The following is a 25,651-nucleotide window of genomic DNA, read 5'->3' as shown; positions in this document are numbered from 1 at the left end:
CTGGAAGGGCATCCGCTGCATAAAAACGTGCTGGATAAGTTGGCGGTCAATCCGCTATGGGGACCCTGATTAATAAAGGGACTTCACCGACAAGAAAATGAATGAATGAATGCAATATTTTCTTAATACACGATCGCATATATATATATATATATATATATATATATATATATATATATATATATATACACACATATACATATATATATATATATATATATATATATATATATATATATATATATATATACATATATATATATATATATATATATATATATATATATATATATATCCGTGCATAATATCCGATGGCCAGAAAGTGATTCGTTTTTTATAAATTGTTAAAATTTTGGTATTTGTGATGCAGCAAGCCCAGAGATTGTTGTGTACACTATGACTTTATGTAAAATTTACTTTAATGTGTGATATGAATAAAAAGTGATCATAAATGAATATTTTCTCAATTCAAATGAGTGTCGGCTTGGACCCGGAAACAGTATAACACACGTCACCAACACGTCATCACTTAACAAGCGGATACCTTACAAATAAATGTCAGTATTTGACATCAATATGATGTTGGTTTAAGATGTTGGCTCAACGTTGGATTTTTGGTCAGTTTCTAACACAACCTAAAATCAAACAAATATTGACATCGTTTGATGTCGTTATTGGACGTCAAAATAATGTTGTTCTGAGACGCTGGCTAGACATTGAATTGTGGTCACCTGACATCATGACCTAAATCAAAACTAACATCTTAAGACATTGAGTACCTGCTAGTGTAACCCCACCGGTTCTATGCCTCCCAACCCGCTCCGAGCTGGTATCGGACCGGCGACCTTCCGCATGGGAGTCGGGTGCTCTACCAAGGAGGCTAAAGACCATGGCCTCTATAGCATCTGTCGCTAGAGCACCTTTAGAGATCAGAGGAGAGAGGTTTACCTGCACAGCACTTGACTAGCTGGCCTCCGTTACACTAGGCAAGTGCACTACAGAATGTTACGTTTACACACATCAACAAATTAAATGTAAATGCATCAGCTTTTAACAGCGTGATACTCACTACTCATAAATACTTTTGAAAGGTTTACTTTTTGTAATATTTACAACAGATACTTTTACTCGCACTACATATTTGGCCAAGTAATAGTACTTTTACCGGAGTATGAATATTCTGTACTCTTTCCACCACTGGTAGTTAATAAGTTTCATACACTAAGGGAAGTTTTACAAACTAATTTCGAGAGGAGCACGTGATATGATTGACTGCAGCTGGCCAGCCATCTCCATTCATTAGTTAATCAATTAGATCTATCCTAACTCACAATAAGTAGCCTAGCTAGATTTACTCCCTTATCTTCGTTTTCCGAAGAAACTCCCCCATCCACCCCTTTCTCCTCCTTTCCTCCTTTAGAACCACCTGATCTCGTACTCCCCTCACATGCTCTATGGACCTGGCGGGAGCCCTGGGCTCAACTATCTCAGAGCTCAGGGTTCTCTCCCGGGACAGCATGCCTGATAACAGTTGTCAAACAATATCTAAGTGTGAACTCTTGAAACTAAAGCCATACAACTCCTTTATGATGCCCCAACACAAACCAATCATCTTAACTTAATTGTTTTCACAAGTTTAAGTGGAGTGAATATATAACAATTAAAGAGCCCATAGTATACATGAAATAGGGTCATATCTTGGTTGTAAGGGTCTCCAACAACAGGCTGATATGCATGCAAGGTCAAAAAACACTTTCATGGTCTTATAATCTGCATTTATTTTTACCTAATTATCCCAGCGACTCCCATATGAATCGTACAGTGATTCCTTTGTTCCCAAACCCCTCCTTAGTGCGAAGCTAATCTGCGCTGATTGGACCGATGACAGTCTGTTGTGATTGGTTGACACTGACTGTTTTCAGCCAGAGATCGAGTGAAATGCCCAGCAGCTAATCAACAAAATAGAAGTCGTCACAGTGCATACACGCTCGATAGTGTAAGGCGTGGAGTTCAGCTGCCAGTGGATGAATGTAAATACAGACGATGGACTTGAAAATACAGACGACTGACTATTTTATTGAGCAAAAACTCCCAAGAACTGGCGAGGAGATCTCCTAGCTTGTCACATTCTGCTCTTTTCACAGACACACACACACACACACACAAATATTGCCCTTGTCCTTGTGCAATATAACCTGATGCAGTACACGCGGTTACAAGTAACAAATCACAACTCAATACATTATTCTTTGTAGCATGTAGTTTCCAGAAGTTTCCAGTAGTTTCCAACTGCTTAAAGCTGGGCTTATGCTGAGGTTTCATCTCTGGGTAGAGACTCAATAATATCCATCTGCGGTGTGACTTCAATCGACCGGCATGTTTGTGTCTGTGTGTGTGTGTTTGTGTGTGTGGGTGTGGGTTTCTGTGTCAGAGGGCGGGGCCGCAGGTTTCAAATCTCCCGGGTTTGCACGTGCACATGAATAACTTGGTTTCGTTAGTACGTCATGGCGAAACATCTAATGACTCGGTATCAAGGCGACTCGTTTGAAGCACTATGAGTCGACTCTTTTATAAATGAATCAACAGTTTTAAACACTGTACTCTTACAGATTTAAGCCTTAGCTGGATATTTCACTTCACTTAGAGCTGTGTTACCCAAATGTGTTACCCATAATATGGGCTCTTTAAATTATCCCCCTCAAAAAACCCAAGAATTGTGTTGACTCATTTTTAATAAGTAATTTTTAGAAAGAGCAATGATACTGTTTTGAGCATATTTAACCAGAATGTTAATAGAAAATGGTACAATTATTATTAAAATGCACATATTTTGCATCAACTTTTGAGAAACTAAGACATCCTTTAAACTAATGCTCTCTCTTAGTGTTTTCCTCAGGCGGGGATTTCAGACTCCAGCAGTCAAACAGAGAATAATGCACAAATCAATCTTTTTCACCAATCGCAATCTGGAGAATCAGTATGTGTGCTCCACAAGCTGCTCCATTGGACGCTTTTTACTAAATAATGAGCCTCATGCTTCATTTTTAAGCCAACGCACACAAAAAGCGAACGTTTCATTATTTTAAGAGGATAAATGCCTGTGATTGTTTATCACGAGCTGGACTGTTCTCCTTCCCATCATGCATCAGCAGTTTTGTGAGAATGCTAAATGATGGGCAGGATGGCAGACGACTGGATGTATTTACTACAGGCTGAAGGGTTTGTTTCATTAGGCGTTCTCTCTCTGTCTGCTGTGATTTATAGAGCAACACTTCAGATTCAGGACAGGTTAAGTGTCTGAGGTTTCGGTGGAGAAACTACTTTTCCTGCTAATTGTGCGGCTAAACAATCCTCTGTGTAATTTGGATTATGCAAATAGGAATTACTTTGTGGTGTAATGAAAACTGATGGCTAAAGTGTGCTTATACTGACACAAGACCACCCCAGAATACACTAAACAAAATAACAAGACACTTCTATACAGCTTAAAGTGACATTTAAAGGCTTAACTAGGTTAATTAGGGTAACTAGGCAGGTTAGGGTAATTAGGCAAGTTATTTTATAATCATGGTTTGTTCTGTATCGAAAAACTTAAGCTTAAATGGGCTAAACATTTTGACCATTTTGAATGGCTTTTAAAAAATTAAAAACTGCGTTTATTCTAGCTGAAATAAAACTTTCTCCAGAAGAAAAAACATTATCAGATATACTATGAACATTTCCTTGCTCTGTTAAACATCATTTGGGAAATATTTAAAAAAGAAAAAAATTCAAAGGGGGGCTAATAATTCTGACATCAACTATAAATTAAACTAATAAATACTAATATTTGACCATTGACCTCAAGACTAGGCTTATTTGCACTGGAATATTTTATGCAATACATAAAAATAGATTGTAGAGGTCAAAATGAGTTTACTTTTATGCCAAATATTGTTAGAATATTAAATAAAGAACAATAAAAATGTTTGGTAAATTTCTGATATCATTTGTTTTCACATTTTTCTCTTTGCCAATGCATTTGCAACATTTGTCATGCTAATAAAGCAAGTTTGAGTTGAATTAATCTGAATTGCCTTGCATTACCCTGAAATTGCATTGCATTGCATTGCATTGCATTGCATTCCATTGCATTGGATTGGATTGGATTGGATTGCATTGCATTGCATTCCTTTACATTGCATTGGATTGTATTGCATAGATTGTATGGCATTGCATTGGATTGCATTGCATTAGATTACATTGTATTAGATTATATTGCATTGCATTGCATTGCATTGCATTGGATTGGATTGGATTGCATTGGATCGGATTGCATTGGATTGGATTGCATTAGATTACATTGCATTCAATTAAATTGCATTAGATTATATTGCATTAGATTGCATTTCATAGCTTTAGATTAGATTACATTGCATAAGATTGCAATGCATTAGATTATATTGCATTAGATTACATTGCGTTGCATTGCATTGGATTGGATGGGATTGCATTGCATTAGATTACACTCTATTAGATAATATTGCATTGCATTGCATTGCATTGCATTGGGTTGGATTGCATTGCATTGCATTGCATTGGGCTGCGTTGCGTTGCCTTGCATTGCATTGCGTCTCGGATCTGCCACATCATTCAACACCATCATTTCTTCAAAATAACATCAGTCAAAGATCATCTCTAGGCCACCTGTAATTCAGCACGTCTGGATGAGCCTCAGTGAGAACAAGCGTCCTGGAAGACAAACAATCCGGCAGATTAAATCCCGACAGCAGCAGATGTGTATAGTCCATCTGCTCTGACAAGGCGAAGCGCTAATTAATAGTGCTGGAAGAGAGATTTCTGAATAATAATAACAACGCAATAAACTGCTTTCACCTGACAGACATTTACAATATTCTCTGTGTTTGTGAAGTTTCATGAAATCAAGAAAATCCGCCAATCAGAATCAGATCAGATATCAGAGTTGTGTGAGTTTGAGGGCTTCTGATTGGCTAATGCGTCATTGGATTGAATGACAAATAATAACAAGTATTGGTTATATTTAAAATTATTATTTCATTATTTTGGTTGGGAAATACTAATGTTTGGGTTATTAAAGTCAACTGAAATTTTAACAAAATCAAGCAAAAACATAAATAAATAAATAAATAAATAAATAAATTAATTAATTAATTAATTTTATAAATGCCTATTAAAATTAAAATAAAATAAACAAAGTATATTAAAAAATCTCCCAAATACATCCGATCAGTTCACAGTACAAAAGAAAATCTAACCAAGTCCTTTAATTTTCTCATTCATCATTCACATTTTCTCAGCAATATGCAACGATATGTAAGTACAATTGGTGGCAGCTTCCAGTTCAGGTGTGTTTTAAAGGATTGTGAATGAGACTCCTGTGTTTCAGCACTGAAGGAGAGAACAGAAGCATCTCTGAATGAAAGCTCATCGTCTCTGTTTCTGCTCTCCTGAACTCAAGAGCCCCTGGAAAAGCTTTGGCTGTAAATGGTTTGTACTCTTGACTGATCCAGAGCCCGAATGTTAGCTCCATGAGGAGGATTTCAGAGAATCTGACCACCACAAACCTCCTTTAGTATGAAAATGTAATTTTTGGTTTTTTGAACTTAAAAAAATGAAGCTTATGTATTGATAAATTTCATATCCAGTTCCATATTCATTGTTGTAAATTATATATATATATATATATATATATATATATATATATATATATATATATATATATATATATATATATATATATATATATATATATATACACTTACCGGCCACTTTATTAGGTACACCTATCCAACTGCTTGTTAACGCAAATTTCTGCTCAGCCAATCAGATGGCAGCAACTCAATGCATTTAGGCATGTAGACATGATCAAGACGATCTGCTGCAGATCAATCAAGCGAGCATCAGAATGGGGAAGAAAGGGGATTTAAGTGACTGAACGTGGCATGGTTGTTGCTGCCAGATGGGCTGCTCTGAGTATTTCAGAAACTGCTGATCTACTGGGATTTTCACGCACAACCATCTCTAGGGTTTACAGAAAATGGTCTGGAAAATAAGAAATATGAGTGCCACTCCTGTCACCTAAGAACAGGAAACTGAGGCTACAATGAGGGCTGGCGCATCCATAGAGGTGACGTAGGCGGCAGAATAGAAAGGGCGGTGTCCGCTACACATCCCTCACCACCCGCGTCCTCAGTTATATCCGTGCATAGGGTGACAGAATAGAGAGGGCGGCGTCCACGACACCTCCCTCACCACCCGCGTCTTCTGTTATATACGCGCATAGGGCAGCAGAATAGAGAGGGTGGTGTCCACGCCATGGTGTGGGGGATATTTTCTTGGAACATTTTGGGCCCATTATTACCAATTGAGCATCTTGTCAACGCCACATCCTACCTGAGTATTGTTGCTGATCATGTCCATCCCTTCATGAGCACAGTGTCTCCATCTTCTAATGGCTACTTCCAGAAGGATAACACGACACGTCATAAAGCGAGAGTCATCTCAGACTAGTTTCTTGAACATAACGATAAGTTCACTGTACTCAAATGGCCTCAACAGTCCCTAGGTATCAATCCAATAGAGCACCTTTGGGATGTGGTGGAACGGTAGATTGGCATCATGGATGTGTATCCGACAAATCTGCATGTCAATATGGAGCAAAATCTCTGAGGAATATTTCCAGTACCTTGTTAAATCTGTGCCATGAAGGATTAAGGCAGTTCTGAAGGCAAAGAGGGGTACCCGGTACTAGTAAGGTGTACCTAATAAAGTGGCCAGTGAGTGATTATGTATTTATACATAGCCAGCTTCAAGTACAGGCACAGAACACCTCGCCAGAATAAAATAGTACAGTGACTAAATATTTAAAATATAGATGCATTACAAAACTATTAAAATGGATGAATACATAAACAAAAATACCAATGTGATTATTACAAAGACAATGAGAGAGAAAAAATATATATATATATACAATAAATAAATAAAGTAAAATGCACAACTGTACATTCTCTTACTCTCTCTTTAACCGGCGTCAGGTACTAAACACTGTGCCTGAATTCAGCCTTTGTTCGCTTTAATGCAAGCGTTTGGCGAGCCGTATAATCAGCGGCTTTAACCTTTCACAAAGCACAAGGCTGTGAGCATTGAGAGCCATTAGACTGACCGTTTGTCTGCTGGATGTGAGCTTGTGCTGCAATTAGGTGGCATTATGGAGACTCAATTAAACAATTATGAGCTCAGCGCAGGCCTCGCCGCTCACACTCCCTTCAAAGACAACAAACGAGACACTTTTAGTGCCTTCATCATTGGATTATACCACAGTGACCGGGTTCACAAGCCAAAAAGCTTGGTGTTTACTTAACAGGGCTATGTGGAAGGCTTTTCGGTATAAGGCTTAATAACAACTGCATGGTATAAACCTTTTTTGAAGCATTACCATATAGTTAACTCACCATTTACTAAGCATTAAAGGGTCACGAAACACCAAAACACATGTTTTGAGCTGTTGACAGTCGTATATGTGTCCCACACTGCTAAAAACACTATTAGGACACCTATATTTCACTAAAAAGTGTAAATCGGTTGTTTTTGCGTTATTTTAGGCAAATTCGTACTTCCGGTTTGAAACAAATTTTTGAAGCTGCGTCACGGTCATGAGATAATAGCGTGTATTCCAGCGTGCAGACTGGACGTCTGTGCCAGAGTGTGTCTTATTACGTCTTACAGTGTGTTGCATTAATGCATAAGTAAAGCTTGGTTTAAACAAATCAGCGCGCTCTATTGTGCAACTTCATTAATATTCATTACTTTCACAGTGTTTAGACGACAGAGACGCCACGTTGTGTTGGCAAAACAAGCGTGAAGTGTTGCTTTTATTGTTTGCTGCAGTGAAGTTTTGTTTTCATTTTCTCTCTGTGAGAGCTCAGCTGGAGTCACGTGTGGATTAACAATGTACGCGACGCGCGACAACAATAACGTTACGTGTCTAAGGAGGATTATTGTTTACCTGAGAGCTGTTCTCATCTGCAAACGCTGAGATCCGGATTCGCTTGTAGTCTCCTCTTAATAAAGACGCGGCTCTAGTTGCTGGTGATTGTCCTGTCTCTACAGATTTGGTAAGTGAGCGACCAGTGCTCTTTGTTTATTCAGTTCGTATTTTATTCGTATCGAAAAAACTATTGCATCGAGTGTAAACATGTTAGCACCACAACCAAACTATAACCTCGTGTAGGATTTTGTGACCGGAATAACACACGCAGCTTTCTGACACTACCTGCCGAGTGCATCTAAGTTTCCGGGAAATGCTGAGGGTTTTCTCTCTCATTCGCCGTGCGGTATCAAACATTGCATGAAAATACACGCTTAGAGCAGCTCCTCGAATCAAATATCACGTTTTTCGCGAGGGACATGAATGAATTCCCTGAATGAAAGAGCCAAACTGCAGTTAAAGTCCACCATTTAATAATTTGGCAAATAAACACAGTCACATTGTCCGCTGTGTGTGTGTTTTTTGGCTCTGAAATTCAGCGTGCCCAAATAGACACTCCCACACCAAGCCTCTTTTGTTCCTCCGACACTCCCCCTTAAACAAAGCTGGACACGCCCACTTTTCTGACTTTTTTCAAAGTAGAGGTGTGAAAACACCCTGCTGAAACGAGGGGGTTTCATGGCGCTTTAAAGAGCACCTATTATGCCACTTTTTACAAGATGTAAAGTACACTGTAAAAAATGGCCGTGATTTCAACTGTAAAAAACTGTAAAAATGCAACAGTACAAATCCGTAACCTGGTTAACGGTATGTTTCCTTAACATATACGGTGAATAACCGTGACTGTGCTCTTTTCAAAAGAGGGCGGAGCTACAAATGTTTATGTGTCACCACTAGGGATGCTACGAGATTACGAGATAGATTTTGGTTGTACGATTATAGTCTGAGGAATAATCACGGTTATCATGATTATTATGCATTCATTAATTTCAAAACACTACTAGTTTAGAAAATCAAATGAACTCCCTATGTTTTAAAGTGTTTTTATTGCCGCTCAGTAACTTAATACAGCACAAAATAGCAAAAATAAACATTTTATTGATTAATTTTTCCGAGTAGAAATGTGTGTATGTAAATTTTTTTTCTATGTTGCTTTAACTTGTTTTAATAAATGAATAGGGTTTCAACTAATTTTATTAAGTAATGCAAAGTTCACCTTAAAGCAACCCAAAAGTATGTATTTTAAACTAAATATAACCTACAATTGCTCTTATTAATTTAGCATGCACTGAACGTCAGTTGTGATGTCCAGAGGAGCTATGATAACCATCATAAAAGCATATGTTGATCGTACGTGACTGAAATTATTTACGAGAACACAGATCGTCCTCGCTGTTACGACGAAGCTGAGTTCAGGCAAAGTGATTGCCTATAAACTCTTATTATTTGTCAGACGTGTGTGTGTCCTTGTGCTTGTGACGCTGTGAATTTAATGAAGGTGATTCTGCAGTTCAGTCTACATGACGTTCATTTGATCATTACAGCCCAGATCTGAAGAGACCAAAGTCCTGACAGCAGATCGTCTTCATTAGACAGATGATAATTATATATAATGAAGCTCTCCATGCTGACAACTTGCTTTTCAGAATATATGTAGCTGACAGAAAGCATCGAGGAGCTCCAATGCATGAATATTAAAAAGCAAAACACAACCGGAATCACCTTGAAGACACCTCGAGACAAAAACGTGAAGCACGAAAACATTTGGTTTTCAAAATAATAATGATGAACATTTCTTGGTCATCTTATGATGCATATTATGATGCTTTCTGGATGATCATGTGACACTGAAGACTGGAGAAGTGATGCTGAGATTTCAGCTTTGAGACTGAAATATTATATTGATTCACTCATTTTCATTCAGCTTAGTCTCTTTAATATCAGGGGATGCCACAGTGGAATGAACCAGCATATTTCACGCAGCTTCAAAATGTAACCCAGTACACTCCCACATTCACACACACACACACACACACACACACACACACACACACACACACACACACACACACACACACACACACACACACACACACACACACACTCATACACTACAGCCAATTTAGTAGCTCCAGTAAGTGATTCATCAATACAAATGATCTGTTCAGAGTGAGTCTTCAGTAAATGATTCATTAATTCAAACGATCCGTTTAGAGTGAGTATTAAGTAAATGATAAATGAATTCCAATGATTCGTTCAGAGTGAGTCTCCAGTAAATGATTTATCAATTGAAATGATCTGTTCTGAGTGAGTCTCAAGTAAATGAATCATCAAATCAAATGATCCGTTCAGAGTGAGTTTTCAGTAAATGATTTGTCAATTCCAATGATTCGTCCAGAGTGAGTCTCTAGTAAATGATTCATTAATTCAAATGATCCGTTCAGAGTGAGTATTAAGTAAATGATTAATGAATTCCAATGATTCGTTCAGAGTGAGTCTCCAGTAAATGATTTATCAATTGAAATGATCTGTTCTGAGTGAGTCTCCAGTAAATGAATCATCAAATCAAATGATCCGTTCAGAGTGAGTTTCCAGTAAATGATTTGTCAATTCCAATGATTCGTTCAGAGTGAGTCTCCAATAAATGATTCATCAATTCCAGTGATTCGTTCAGAATGAGTTTTCAGTAAATGATTCACTGATTCAAATGATCCGTTCAGAGTGAGCCTCCAGTAAATGATTCATCAATTCAAATGATCTGTTCAGAGTAAGTCTTCAGTAAATGATTCATCGATTCAAATGATCCATTCAGATTGGAGAAATGATGCTGAGATTTCAGCTTTGAGACTGAAATATTATATTGTTTCACTCATTTTCATTTAGCTTAGTCTCTTAATTATCAGGGGATGCCACAGCGGAATGAACTGCCAACTCCAGCATATTTCACGCAGCTTCAAAATGTAACCCAGTACACTCTCACATTCACACACACACACACACACACACACACACACACACACACACACACACACACACACACACACACACACACACACACACACACACACACACACACACACACACACTCATACACTACAGCCAATTTAGTTAATCAATTCCCCTATATAGCACATGCACTCTAAAAAATTTGGGGTTATTTTTTCTACCCAAATCTTGGGTTGAGGCATTTAGTGTAACATAAACGCAGATTCCTTGTGTTTTCAGATGATTAAAATGAGATTTATGCTCATAGCAGTCCTTAGTCAGATCTTTCTGAATTAAAGCATTTCTTATTTGCACCTTTTATACACCTGTAATCAAAGCTGCACATCCCCCACTGTACTTCAGTGATGCCGAATCAAAACAACACAGTTGCTGGGTCATCTTTCACAAGCTTTTTTGGATCAAATTAACCAATTATTTAAGTAAAAATAACCAATTATTGGGTAGAAAAACAACCCATTTATGGGGCTGAAAATAATAACCCTATTACTTGGGTTAATTTAACCCCTGATGTGTTCTGTATTTATCCAGCAGTAGGGTTAAAAACAACCCAATTTGGGTAGTATTTAACCCTGTGTTTTTTAGAGTGTGTGTTTGGACTGTGGGGGAAACTAGAGCACCCCGAGAAAACCCACGCCAACACGGGGAGAACATGCAAACTCCACACAAAAATGACAACTTGCCCAGCTGGGACTCGAACCAGCGACCTTCTTGCTGTGAGGTGACAGTGCTAATCAATAAGCTATACCCTGATGCCATCACTTAAACAAAACAGCGAAAAGAATAAGTTTATGCACTGCAGGGTATTTATTAATCTTACATAACCTTCTGCCTCCTCCATTAGTCATAAATCTCCTAAAATGAGTTTCCCGTGACTATAATTCAATGTGTCAGATGGAAAATGAATGTGTCAAATATTTATTATTAATAGAGCGTTCTGACTCAGTCAAGAATAAATCACAGCTGGTCTCAAACTATGAAACTCACACTGACCAAACACACGCAGACGTGTGTGTGAAGATCATTAAGGATCAATATGAAAGCTGAAATGCTCCCAAAAAACTAGAAGATAATGTGGGCCATGTTTTTACCATATTTTCCCACATAGGAATCTGATATATGGTAATAAATGCAAATTGCATGTACAGATGCAATTTCTATGCAGGTTCTATGCAGATTTCTATGGAGGTTAATTTTTCATTATCATATAAAATGAAAGCAACACAATGTAAATTGCCAAAATGGATCAAAGTGTTTTTGTAACCTATAGTGTTGAAAGGGAATGTCCAGATTTCTGTCCAGCCAAAAATAAAGTGGACAGTGAAACACCTGAAAGAAAGCTTGAAGCAGCGAGTTGAGAGCTGCATTTGTGAATTATTGATGGTGTGTTCAGATGAAGCATGGCTGACGGATGAAACACACACCCATCCATCATCTGATGCAGAACAAACACTGAATGAAGATGGAGAGCAACAGTCAAACCGTTGTGTGTGTGTGTGTGTGTGTGTGTGTGTGTGTGTGTGAGTGTGTGAATGTGACCAGATCTGTTTAATCCTCTTTTGAGAAAATGCAACTGGAGTACATTCCACCAACTCAAAAATTAGGAGTCGAGATTCGAAGTCGACTCCAAAAAAACTGAAACCAAACACCCCTAGAATGAACTGCTAAATTATCCAGCATGTTTTACACAGCGGATGCCCTTCCAGCCCCAACCCAGTACTGGGAAACACTCATACACTCCCACGCCAACATGGAGAAAACATGCAAACTCCACACAAAAATGCCAATTGACCCAGCCGGGACTCGAACCAGTGACCACTGAGCCACTGTGCCGGACCAGCCTATCCCCCCTGCTCTCAGTAAATAATTCATCAATTCAGATGATCTGTTCAGAGTGAGTCTCTTATAAATGATTCACTGGTTCAAATGATCCATTTAGAGAGAGTATCTAGTAAACGATTCACTGATTAAGATGATTAATTCAGAGTGAGTTTCCATTAAATGATTCATCAATTCAAATTATCTGTTCAAAGCGAGTATCAAGTAAATGAGTCACTGATTCAACTGATCTGTTTAAAGTGAGTCTCCAGTAAATGATTAATGAATTCCAATGATTCGTTCAGAGTGAGTCTCCAGTAAATGATTCATCAATTCAAATTATCTGTTCAGAGTAAGTCTTCAATAAATGAGTCATCAATTCCAATGATTTGTTCAAAGTGAGTCGCCAGTAAATGATTTTTTGATTCAAAAGATCTGTTGAGAGTGAGTCTCCAGTAAATGAATCATCAAATCAAATTATCCGTTCAGAGTGAGTTTTCAGTAAATGAGTCATCAATTCCAATGATTCGTTCAGAGTGAGTCTCCTGTAAATGACTTATCAATACAAATGATCTGTTCAGAGTGAGCCTTCAGTAAATGATTAATCAATTCCAATGATTTGTTGAGAGTGAGTCTCCAATAAATGATTCATTAATTCAAATGATCCATTCAGAGTGAGCCTCCTGTAAATGTTTCACTAATTCAAATGATCCGTTCAAAGTGAGTCTCCAGTAAATGATTAATTGATTCAAACGATCTGTTGAGAGTGATTCTCCAGTAAATGAATCATTAAATCAAATGATCCGTTCAGAGTGAGTTTTCAGTAAATGATTCATCAATTCCAGTTATTTGTTCAGAGTGAGTTTTCAGTAATTGATTCACTGATTCAAATGATCCGTTCAGAGTGAGCCTCCAGTAAATGATTCATCAATTCAAAAGATCCGTTCAAAGTGAGTGTTCAGTTAATTATTTGTCAATTCCAGTGATTCGTTCAGAGTGAGTCGCCAATAAATGATTCATCAATTCCAGTGATTCGTTCAGAGTGAGTTTTCAGTAAGTGATTCATCAATTCCAGTGATTTTTTCAGAGTGAGTTTTCAGTAAATGATTCACTGATTCAAATGATCCGTTCAGAGTGAGTCTTATCAATCCAAATGATCTGTTCAGAGTGAGTATCCAGTAAAGGATTCTCTGGTTTAAATGATCCATTCAGAGTGAGTCTCAAGTAAATGATCATGTGACACTGGAGTAGCGATGCAGAAATTTCCGCCTTGATCACAGAAATAAATTATTTTTCATACCACATTAAAGCTGAAACTGTTTTTTTTTAAGTTGTAAAAATAATATTTGACTGCTTTACCGCATTTCAAATAAAACGTAGCCAAATGAAGCAAAAGTCCAATCATATATGCAGATATATGAGCGCCAATTTGTATCTGCAGTCTTCGAATAATTGATGTAAATCTCAACATAAGTGTATTTACAAAATGCCAGAGAAAAGAGAATTTGTGAATGTTGTTATGATCTCCGCATGTCTGTGGAGAAATTATATCAGAGAGAATAATCAGGGTGTGAAGATCTCTGGAGGAAAAAAACCATGATTAAATCACGTTCCCTAACATTAACCGCACAAGAGTTCATCTTTAAAGAGGTTTAAGAGGGAAAAACACACACAGAAAATAAGTCAACTTTGTCATTATTTACTCACCCATATGTTTTTCAAACCACCATAGTGTTTTATTTATCATGTAGATTAAACTTAAAGGAGAAATATTGAAGTGTTTTCAATTCATTCATTTTCCTTCAGCGTAGTCGCTTATTTAACAGTGATCGCCACAGCGGAATGAACCGCCAACTATTCCATCATATGTTTTACACAGTAACAGAACATAAGCTCTGGTGTTCTTCCTCCATGTGCTTCTCATGGCTTCTGCTTTGGACTGGAGGTGGAGTAAATCCCAAACTTACTTCCAGACAGCGAGTGTGAGAGTCGTGCTGTAAATGAGAGAAACTTCTTCGTGACCCATTTCTTTTTTCCAACGAGCAACCCTGAGAGAAAATTGAGAGGCGATGCTCAACAATCCATGAAAGCGAGCAGACACAATGTGAGAAGAAGGAGACGAATAAAAGCCAGAGAGCATGACGGCTCAGGGACAAACGCTCCACACAAGAAGAAGAAGAGGAAGAAGAGGAACTCAAACTCTCCGCCTGCCTGATCACTGACAACAGCAGGAGTGTGTGTGTGTGTGTGTGTGAGAGAGAGAGTGAGAGTGTGTGAGACAAAGAGAGAGATAGTGAGAGAGAGAGATATTGAGTGAGCGAGTGTGTGTATGTGTAAAACTGTGTGTGTGTGCAAGTGTGTGAGACTGTGAGTGTTTGAGTGTGTGTAAGAGAGTGTGCATGTGTGTAAGTATTGAAGTGACTGTTTGAACGTGTGTGTGAGTGTGTGTAACACCCTGCATGCATGTGAATGTGTGTAAGAGAATGTGTGTGCGTGTCTGTGTGTTTATACAAGGGTGTGTTATATGTGTTTGAGTGTGTGTGTGTGTGTGTCCTTGTGTTTGAGTGAGGGTTTGAGCATGAGTGTGTGTGTGTGTGCGTGCGTGCGAGCACGAGCGAGAGATAGTGAGTGAGTGTGTGTATGTATGTGTAAAAGGGTGTGTGCAAGAATGTGAGTGTGTGTGTGTGTGTGTGCACGAATGAGTGAGTGTGTGTAAGAGAATGTGCATGTGTGTGTCTGTGTGTAAGTATTGAGTGAGTGTTTGAACATGCACGCGTATGTGTGCATGAGTGTGTGTGTGTGTACTGAATGTGTGCTTAAGTGTGTCTTTGAGCTTGTGTGTGTGTGCATGTCTTTGCGTGAGCATTTGACCAAGTGTGTGAGTGTGTAAATGTGTGTGTGTGCATGTCTATGTGTGAGCAGTTGAGCGTATTTGTGAGTGAGCGTGTGTTTCTCTGTGTGTGTGTGTGTGTGTGTGTGTAAGAGAATGTGTGTGCGTGTTCCTTGTGTTTGAGTTTGTGATTGAGCATGCATGTGTGTGTGAGTGAATTTTTGTAAGAGAGAGTGTGTGTGTGTATGTCCTTGTGTTTGAGTGTGGGTTTGAGCATGAATGTGTGTGTGACACAGTGTGTAAGAGAGTGTTTGTGTGTTTACGCATACGTAAGACTGCGTGCTTGAGTGAATTTGTGTAAGAGAGTGTGTGTGCGTGTCTGTGTGTGTGAATCTGTTTGTTTGAGGGTGTATAGTGTGCATAGTGCTGCTTTTTTATGTTCCAGCCTTATTCCAAAATGGATTGAATTAATTTATTTCCTCAACATTCTCCACACAATCCCCCAAAATGACAATGGGAAAAAAAGTTTTTGAAATTGTTGCAAATTTATTTAAAAAAAAAAGCTGAAAAATCAGATGTACATCAGTATTCACAGCCTTTGCTCAATACTTTGTTGATGCACCTTTGGCAGCGATTACAGCCTCAAGTCTTTTTCAATATGATACTACAAGCTTTGCACACCTGTGTTTGGGAATTTGTGCCCATTCCTCTTTTAGGTCTGGGCTCTGGCTGGGCCACTCAAGGACATTTACCAAGTTGTTGTGAAGCCACTCCATTGATATTTTGGCGGTGTGCTTTGGGTCATTGTCCTGCTGGAAGATGAACCGTCGCCCCAGTCTGAGGTCAAGAGCACTCTGAAGCAGGTCTTCATTCAGGATGTCTCTGTACATTGCTGCATTCATCTTTCCCTCTATCCTGACTAGTCTTCCAGTTCCTGCTGCTGAAACACATCCCCACAGCATGATGCCAACACCACCATGCTTCACTGTAGGGATGCTATTAGCCTGGTAATGAGCGCTGCCTGTTTTTTTCCAAACCTAACGCCTGACATTCACACCAAAGAGTTCAATTTTAGCCTCATCAGAGCAGAGAGTTTAGTTTCTGATGGTCTGAGGCCCCGTTTACACTAGTGCGTTTTAGTTTTAAAACAGCGTTTTAGAATGAAAACGATCCGCGTCCACACTCGCGTTTCACCCAGCGTTTCTGAACTGCTCTCCGTCCACACCAAAACGCTGAAAACGCACATCACGTGACCACACACACACTCTCAGGCAAGCGCTGTAGCCAATCTACCCAGATGAGAGCTGTGCTAGTCGGACTTCTCATCAAGCATCTCCCGCTGGATCTAATCTCACTATATTTATTAAACGGAATATTTCTTTCATCTTGTTGTCTTTATTTAACGACATATTCATTGGACATTGGAATCTATTACTTGTTCTCAGGTAACGTGTTTTGGCTGAGCGCAAAGATAAGTTAATGATTAATGTAAGCACGTACATTCTGTATATTGACTGATCGCTTGCCTTTATTTCCTATAATGTATAAACTTATTGTATGTTATACTTTTATAATGGCCATTATCGATTAAAACTGATATTCAGCAAAGAGAGGGTGTGTTTCGTATTTTCACAGAAATTGAAAGGAGGCAGTTGTTATCGGCTCCGTTTTGTTATAAATATGCACACAGTGAAGATGACGCTCATATTTGCAGCACGGCGCCTCAACATTTTTGCTGTCTGTTTAGTTGTTAATATTAAAATGAAAATAGGCAGTTCCTTATATCATGTTTACATTTTATTGTTGAGAAAGTAAAACAACGTAGCCAGGGTGATGTGAATGAAGTTATAAAGTACACTGTTCCCTTTGAAGATTTACCCGTGTCCTCGGTATAGTCTGTTTTCCATATCAAACTGAGAAGAAGAGACTGCAGCCTTGATCAAACTTGCGAAGATTTAACTTACACGGAGAAGATGCAGGACTGAACTGTGCGTGTTAGGCTACTTAATATTCAGGAAAAGCCCCAATCAGAGAGGCGAATGTCTGCAGCCCCGCCTCCGTTTTCAAATGTCTCCGTTTTCCATCATCCACACTGAGACGGAGCAGCTGCGTTTCAGAATGAAAACGGCCTCTCCAGCGTTTTCGAAACGCTCCGTTTTCGGCGCTCGAGAACTCCGGCGTAGTGTGGACGGTTGGCGTAACCGTAGCAAAACTTATGCGTTTTCAAACTAAAACGCATTAGTGTAAACGGGGCCTGAGAGTCCTTCAGATGCCTTTTGGCAAACTCCAGGTGGGGAGTGTCTTCCGTCTGGCCACTCCTCCATACAGGCCTGATTGGTGGATTGCTGCACAGATGGTTGTCCTTCTGTTAGGTTCTCCTCTGTCTACAGAAGAACGCTGGAGCTCAGACAGAGTGACCATCGGGTTATTGATCACCTCCCTAATTAAGGCCTTTCTACACTGATCACTCAGCTTAGATGGCCGGCCAGCTCTAGGAAGAGTCCTGGTGGTTCAAACATCTTCCACTTACGGATGATGTGCTCAAAGTGTGACAAAGGCTGTGAATACTGATGTACATGTGATTTTTCAGCTTTTATTTGTAATAAATTTGCAACAATTTCAAGAATTCACATTGTGTTCACATTGTCATTATGGGGGATTGTGTGTAGAATGTTGAGGAAATAAACTGAATTTAATCTATTCTGGAATAAGCCTGTAACATTAACAAAATGTGGAAAAAGTGAAGCGCTATCAATACTTTCCGGATGCACCGTAATAACTGATTAATGCATCGTACCTAATAATTAGTGCATTTATACATATTTATTTTTCAAGAAACGCAAAGTACTGTATTTTTTTCCTTTAAAAGGTATATTATGATTAAAGGAACACTATGCAATAACATTTTTTGATTTTATATATATATATATATATATATATATATATATATATATATATATATATATATATATATATATATAATTGTATATTTATATATTTATAATATTTACCTTTTACTTACCTTTAAAGTTTATATTAGTTAAATTAGCCTCTCTTTCGTTTCTTTTTCTTTTTTTAAATAATAAATAATTCCATATATTGATTCATTCATACATTTTCTTTTCGGCTTATTCCAGGGATGTCAAACTCAATTCCTGGAGGGCCGCAGCCCTAAACAGTTGAGTTCCAACCCTAATTAAACACACCTGATCAAACTAATTGAGTCCTTCAGGCTTGCTTGAAACCTACAGGTAAGTGTGTTGGAGCAGGGTTGGAACTAAACTGTGCAGGGCTGTGGCCCTCCAGGAATTGAGTTTGACATCCCTGGCTTAGTCCCTTTATTAATCTGGGGTCGCCACAGTGGAATGATCTACCAACTTATCCAGCACATGTTTTACCCAGCAGATGCCCTTCCAGCTGCAACCCATCACTGAGAAACATCCATACAAACTCAAACACTATGGACAATTTTTTTCAGCCTACCCAATTCACCTGTACCGCATGTCTTTGGACTAGCACTCCGAGGAAACCCACAGGAACACGGGGAGAACATGCAAACTCCACAGAGAAATGCCAACTGACCCAGCCGAGGCTCAAACCAGTGACCTTCTTGCTGTGAGGCAAGAGCACTACCTACTGCGCCACCGCGTCGCCCTTTAATGCCATTATTCATAGTGTAAAAATATTAGACTCAGAAAGGTTTTAGGTTTTACTCTTAAAGCACTCAACCTGTCATATACTTTCAGAGCAGCTGAATATTGCACATTATACATACTACATAACTAATCACAATTCTCTTTTGAATGTTTTAACGCATTAAAGGAACACTGAAGAATAAAAGATCGTTCCTACTGATTCATATCTCACTCAATCCTCAATATAATGCACAGTAAAAGCAGAATACTACACATTATACCTCCCTAATCATAGTTTCATCTCTTTAAGAGTATAATGCATGAAAGCAACAGGTCACAGAATGGAAACGTGTCATTATTAACAGACTGATTCATACATCTAACAATGCATTTCACAGATTTTCATGCTTTGAACAGAATGCATTCACATTAGAAAGAGCTGAATATTGCTTGCTATTCCTCCCTAATAACAGGTTCTCCTTTTTAAGAGGATAATGCATTGAGGAAACAGGTCAGAGAAGAAGGAAAAGTCTCATTATTTACGGACTGACTCACGCGTCTAATAATCCTCTGGCTGCTTTTATTGCTAATATTTCTCCTGATGTCTGTTTGTGCTTTTTATTTTATTCCTGGAGCGACAAAAACTTCAAAGTGTGAATGTTTGTATGTGTCAGACTGATATTCTGAAAACACACTTGTTAACATTCAGCACCACAAATTAGAGGATTTATCTGTCCTTCTGCAGAGGAAACATCAAAAACCACTTGCTGGATCATTCTGTTTGTAATGTTTGTCATGCATCAGGGTGGCTGGGTTGACCTGAATTAAACATCTGGAATTGGGTAAATACAAATGTTTAAAGAAAATAATAAAAACACTTTACAAATGGATTCAAAAATGGCCTAAATTGTATAGAGTCAAAATGTTTAATTAAGGTTTTTAAAGGAATAATATAAAATATTAACATATATTTATAAAACAATGTAGTTATGGCTTCGAAAATGCCGTACATTTTTAATAGTCAAAATGTCCAATAAAGTTTTTTTTTAAGGAAACTTATTAAATTATAATTTAAGATAATACAAAATACAAACACTGTAAAACGATATCAAAATTGGCCTAAATTTTTTTTTTATTGTCAGAATGTCAAATGAGTTTTTTAAAAGAAAATGTTAAATGATAATATAAAAACATTGTAAAAATGGATTAATTCTGGTCATAAGGTGTTTTAAGGAATAATATTAAATAATATTATAAAAACCCCTAAAAAACAATTTCAAAAATGTCTAATGAAGTGTTTTTAAGGAAAAATATTATCTATATTAACATAAAAAGCACAAAAAATGGCTTCAAAAATGGCCTAACATTTCTATTGTCAGAATGTCAAATGAGGTTTTTAAAAAAACATAGAAAATAATAATTTAAAAACACTGTAAAAGTGTCTTCGAAAATGTCTAATGGAGTGATTTAAACAAAAATATTAAATAATATTATAAAAAACACTGTAAAAATGGCTTCATAAATGTCCAATGAAGTGTTTTAAAGTAGCATGTTAAATATCACAATAAAAACCCTGTAAAACAGCTTCAAAAATGTCTAAGGAAATGTTTTGATGGAAAAATATTAAATAATATTATAAAAAAACACTAAAAATGGCTTCAAAAATGTCTAATGAAGTGTTTTTAGGTAATATATTAAATAATAATATAAAAAACACAGTAAAACAGCTTCAAAAATGTATAATAAAGTGTTTTAAAGGAAAAATAAAAATAATATTATAACAAACACTGTAAAAACGACTTCAAAAATGTGTAATGAAGTGTTTTTAGGGAAAATAATATATATATATATATATATATATATATATATATATATATATATATATATATATATATATATATATTAACATAAAAAACACAAAAAATGGCTTCAATATGGCTTAATATTATAAAAATGTCAAATGAGGTTTTTACAAAACATAAACAATAATAATATAAAAACACTGTAAAAGTGTCTTCGAACATGTCTAATGGAGTGTTTTTAAGGGAAAATATAAAATAATATTATAAAAAACACTGTAAAAATGGCTTAACATTTTTATTGTCAAAATGTCAAATGATAATAATATTTTAAAAAACAATAAAAAATGGCTTTGAAAAGTCTAATAAAGTGTTTTTAAGGAAAAATATAAAATAATATTATAAAAACACTGTAAAATGGCTTTAAAATGGCTAAAAGTTTTTATAGTCAGAATGTCAAATTATTTTAGGGAAAATATTAAATAATAATACAGTGTAACATAAAAAAACCACGACAAAAATGTTGTTAAAAAAATCCTAAAGATTTTTACAGTCAGAACACCACATTCCCACAGTCCAAACACATGTGCTATAGGGGAATTGAAGAAACTAAAATGTCCATAGTGTATGAGTGAAAAAGTGTGTATTGATGTTTACCTGTGTTGAGTTGCAGCTGGAAGGGCATCCGCTGCGTAAAACATGTGCTGGATAAGTTGGCGGTTCATTCCGCCGTGGCGACTCCTGATTAATAAAGGGATAAGCTGAAAAAAAATAAAATGAATGAATCTTTTACTCATTGTTTAATGCATTACCTGATCTTTCTAATAACCAACATGATCCCATTGGAAACTGTTACCCATATGTTTACTACTCAACAATATAACATGTGTGGGAAGAACTCATAAGATACAGCGGGGAAAATAAGTATTTGACACATCAGCATTTTTATCAGTAAGGGGATTTCTAAGTGGGCTACTGACACAAAATTCCTACCAGATGTAGCCATCAAGCCAAATATTGAATTCATACAAAGAAATCAGAACATTTAAGTATACAAGTTGAGTCATAATAAATAAAGTGAAATGACACAGGGAATAAGTATTGAACACATGAAGATAACAAGGTGCAAAATGGCATAGAAAGTCAGGAGATCTGTCAGTATTGAGAGAAAAACCCTGCTCCTATCAGTACTAATTGATATCAGCTGCTTTAGTCCTAATTGATGGCCTATAAAGGCTTCTCATTACTCAGGAGGCACACAGGAAAGACTTCATGATGGGTAAAAACAAAGAACTCTCTCAAGATCTGCGTAGTCTTATCGTTGAAAAGTATTTTGATGGGAATGGTTATAGGCGCATTTCCAGAATGCTGAATGTTCCTGTGAGCACTGTGGGGGCTATTACCCGGAAATGGAAAAAGCATAAGTTCACCATAAACCGGCCACGATCAGGTGCTCCACGTAAGATCCCTGTCCGAGGAGTCCAAAGAATAATCAGGAGAGTTCTCCAAGAGCCAAGAACCACTCAGGCAGAACTTCAGGAAGACCTCGCATCAGCGGGTACTATTGTTTCAAAGAAAACTATAAGCAATGCACTGAACCACCATGGCATCCATGCACGCTCACCACGCAAGACTCCATTGCTGAACAAAAAGCATGTTGAGGCCCGGTTAAAGTTTGCGAAACAGCATTTGGAGAAGCCTGTGGATTATTGGGAAACTATAGTATGGTCAGATGAAAGCAAAATTGAACTTTTTGGCAGTCATTCTACACATCATGTTTGGAGAAGAAATGGCACTGCCCACCACCCCAAGAACACTATACCAACAGTTAAGTTTGGGGGTGGAAGCATCATGGTTTGGGGCTGCTTTTCAGCAAGGGGTACTGGCAGACTTCATATTATTGAAGGTAGGATGAATGGAGAAATGTACCGGGACATTCTGGATAAAAATCTGCTGCCATCTACCAGAAAGCTGAAAATGAAAAGAGGGTGGACATTTCAGCAAGACAATGATCCCAAACACAAGGCCAAGGAAACAATGAAGTGGTTTCAAAGAAAGAAAATCAAGTTGCTTGAATGGCCCAGTCAATCACCTGACCTAAATCCCATAGAAAATCTATGGAGAGAACTGAAGATCAAAGTTCATAAAAGAGGCCCAAGGAACCTTCAAGATTTAAAGACCGTTTGTGTGGAAGAATGGGCCAGAATCACTCCTGAGCAATGCAGACGACTGGTCTCCCCATACAAGAGGCGTCTAGAAGCTGTGATCACCAACAAAGGCTTTTCTACAAAGTATTAAGTAAAGTGTGTTCAATACTTATTCCCTGTGTCATTTCACTTTATTTATTATGACTCAACTTGTATACTTAAATGTTCTGATTTCTTTGTATGAATTCAATATTTGGCTTGATGGCTACATCTGGTAGGAATTTTGTGTCAGTAGCCCACTTAGAAATCCCCTTACTGATAAAAATGCTGATGTGTCAAATACTTATTTTCCCCGCTGTACGTATAAACCAAGTGTGAGACCTTTACACAACAGTTATGAAGCAACCAGAGAAACTGATCAACCTTGAGTGAAAAGAAGAGTAAGTGTTGACACATGTGCAGTGAATAAAGCTGAAAGAAGTCTACAGACTGACAGAGAGCTGAAATAATAAATGTATATTCATAAACAAAAATTCATCAATGCATTATTTACACCTTACTAGTACCGGGTTGGACAACCCTTTGTCTTCAGAACTGCCCTAATCTTTCATGACACAGATTCAACAAGGTACTGGAAATATTCCTCAGAGATTTTACTCCATATTGACATGAGAGCATCACACAGTTACTGTAGATTTGTCGGCTGCACATCCATGGTGCCAATCTCTTTGCTGACAGGAGCGGCACCCGGTGTGGTCTTCTGCTGCTGTAGCCCATCCGCCTCAAGGTTGGACGTGTTGTGTGTTCAGAGATGCTCTTCTGCAGACCTCGGTTGTAACGAGTGCTTATTTGAGTTACTGTTGCCTTTCTATCAGCTGGAACCAGTCTGGCCATTCTCCTCTGGCATCAACAAGGCATTTGAGCCCACAGAACTGCCGCTCATTGGATATTACCTCTTTTTCGGAACATTCTCTGTAAACCCTAGAGATGGTTGTGCATGAAAATCCCAGCAGATCAGCAGTTTCTGAAATACTCATACCAGCCCATTTGGCACCAACAACCACGCCAAGTTCAGTCACTTAAATCCCCTTTCTTCCTCATTCTGATGCTCGCTTTGAACTGCAGCAGATCGTCTTGACCATGTTTACATGCCTAAATGCATTGAGTTGCTGCCACATGATATTAGAAATTTGAATTAACGAGCAGTTGGACAGGTGTACCTAATAAAGTGGCCGGTGAGTGTAAATGCATAAATCAAAAATAAATAAAAGTAAAAATATGTGCAAATGCGTAAATATAAAACACGTAAAAACTGATGTTCAACTTTAAATGTAAGAGTCTGAATGCAAATGCATATATGTAAATGCAAAAATGTAAAAACATGCATAAATCAGAAAGCTTAATGTAAAAGCACAGGCATAAAGGCATGAATGTAAAAGCATCAGTGTAATTGCATGAATGTAAATGTGCATGTGTGTGTGTGTGTGTGTGAGTCTCAGGTGTAATCAGGCTCCTGTTGAACGCTCTGATCTCCCGCTGTGTTCAATAACTGGACTCCAGCAGCTGAGAGTCTGACATTTATCAGCTCACTTTCTGAAAAACACGTCTATGCTGCTCGTTTCCAACATTTGAAATCAAACATCCGCTCATGCATATGGACTGAAGATGTAGTGTGCATGTGCGTGACCTCAGAGTTTACATTAAAACACACTTCTGTCCTGACAACATGTGACACTGCACCATGACACTCAATAAAAGCCATGTTTTCCATGCTGAAAGGAGATTTAATCCTGAACATCTGAGACTGAAATGTGCAAAATTTCTATTTTAGAAATTGTTTCTATTCCTGCGACCTCGCAGCAGAACAGCAGCATAAACTACTATGACAATGATCCAATAATATCCAGCGGCGGGCCCGCAGAACCACACACGTTCTAGGCACACACAATCTAGGACACACGATTTAGGCTAACCATATACAGTATGGTTACGACGCATGTTAATGTTATTAACGTCTTTTTTTATCGTCATCGATATATTTTGATATATATGGTTAATAAATATTGTACACAATAAACAATAGTGTTTACTTTATTTCAAAAATATAGCGATCGAGACGGGTGAATGGGGAGCATTGTTTCTGATCGCCATTCAATATAATAGACTGAACAGTTTTTAATCAGTCATTATAGCTGATCAGTCATTATTATCTGACAATAATATGGCAGATACTCGTTTGCTGGCCTTGCTGAACGATCTAAATTGGACAAGTTTAATTTGTATAATGGACTCATTTATAATGAAAGAAATAGCAAGTTAATATCACAGTAATACATTTTATATAATAAAAATCTTTTTACATGTAATAAATGTATGACACTATATTAATATTTTACTCAAGCGCTTTG

The 25,651-nt window shown here is 37.6% G+C and overlaps 1 long non-coding RNA gene across 1 annotated transcript in view; it reads left to right on the top strand.

Annotated features, from left to right (window-relative positions):
- LOC147840462 (uncharacterized) overlaps nt 1-15,073 on the top strand; it is a 266,074-nt gene extending 251,001 nt beyond the window's left edge. Inside the window, exons 2-3 of the long non-coding RNA XR_015512324.1 lie at nt 10,180-10,456; nt 10,594-15,073. This is a non-coding gene — a long non-coding RNA (uncharacterized LOC147840462). The remainder of the gene's footprint in view (nt 1-10,179; nt 10,457-10,593) is intronic.
- Nucleotides 15,074-25,651: the final 10,578 nt, after the last annotated feature.

Source organism: Danio rerio, chromosome 16 (genome assembly GCF_052040795.2).
Source record: "Danio rerio strain M-AB ecotype USA chromosome 16, GRCz13ab, whole genome shotgun sequence".
In the NCBI taxonomy this organism is placed as follows: Eukaryota; Metazoa; Chordata; class Actinopteri; order Cypriniformes; family Danionidae; genus Danio; species Danio rerio.
The sequence above is the reverse complement of the archived record's forward strand: the minus strand, read 5'-3'. Positions and strand labels throughout refer to the sequence as shown.